At 41.6% G+C, this 370-nt stretch overlaps 1 long non-coding RNA gene across 1 annotated transcript in view; it reads right to left on the bottom strand.

Moving 5' to 3' along the window:
• The window catches only part of LOC144199915 (uncharacterized), a 36559-nt gene that overhangs the window by 1406 nt on the left and 34783 nt on the right, over positions 1-370 (bottom strand). The gene's annotated exons all lie outside the window — the stretch shown is intronic.

Below are 370 nucleotides of genomic sequence, written 5' to 3'. Positions count from 1 at the left end.
CAGTGGGGGAGGGGTGGGGAACCTGATAAAAACTACAATGGGAGAAAGTTTAAGTTGAGTTTGGACAAATTCAGTTCAGATTCGATTTTCAACTGAATATCGACGACTTTTTGCAAGAGAAGAAGAAAACAAAAAGATCATTTCATCTCATTTTCTGAACCGCTTCATCCTGAGTAGGGTCGCGGGGGTGCTGGAGCCTCCTATCTCAGCTGACTTTGGGGGACAGAGGCGGGGGAAAACACCACGTTGCTATACTCTTTTTCATCAATAGATGTTGGCAAATTAACATTTACTATTTGTTGGTTATTTTCTGTTTTGCAGAAAGAAAACAACCATTACTGGGTGATTATTAGGCGGCTTATATGCGAGA

This window comes from Stigmatopora nigra, chromosome 1 (assembly GCF_051989575.1).
Source record: "Stigmatopora nigra isolate UIUO_SnigA chromosome 1, RoL_Snig_1.1, whole genome shotgun sequence".
NCBI classification, from domain to species: domain Eukaryota; kingdom Metazoa; phylum Chordata; class Actinopteri; order Syngnathiformes; family Syngnathidae; genus Stigmatopora; species Stigmatopora nigra.
Note: the sequence above shows the minus strand (reverse complement) of the source record. Positions and strands in the feature narration are given on the sequence as shown.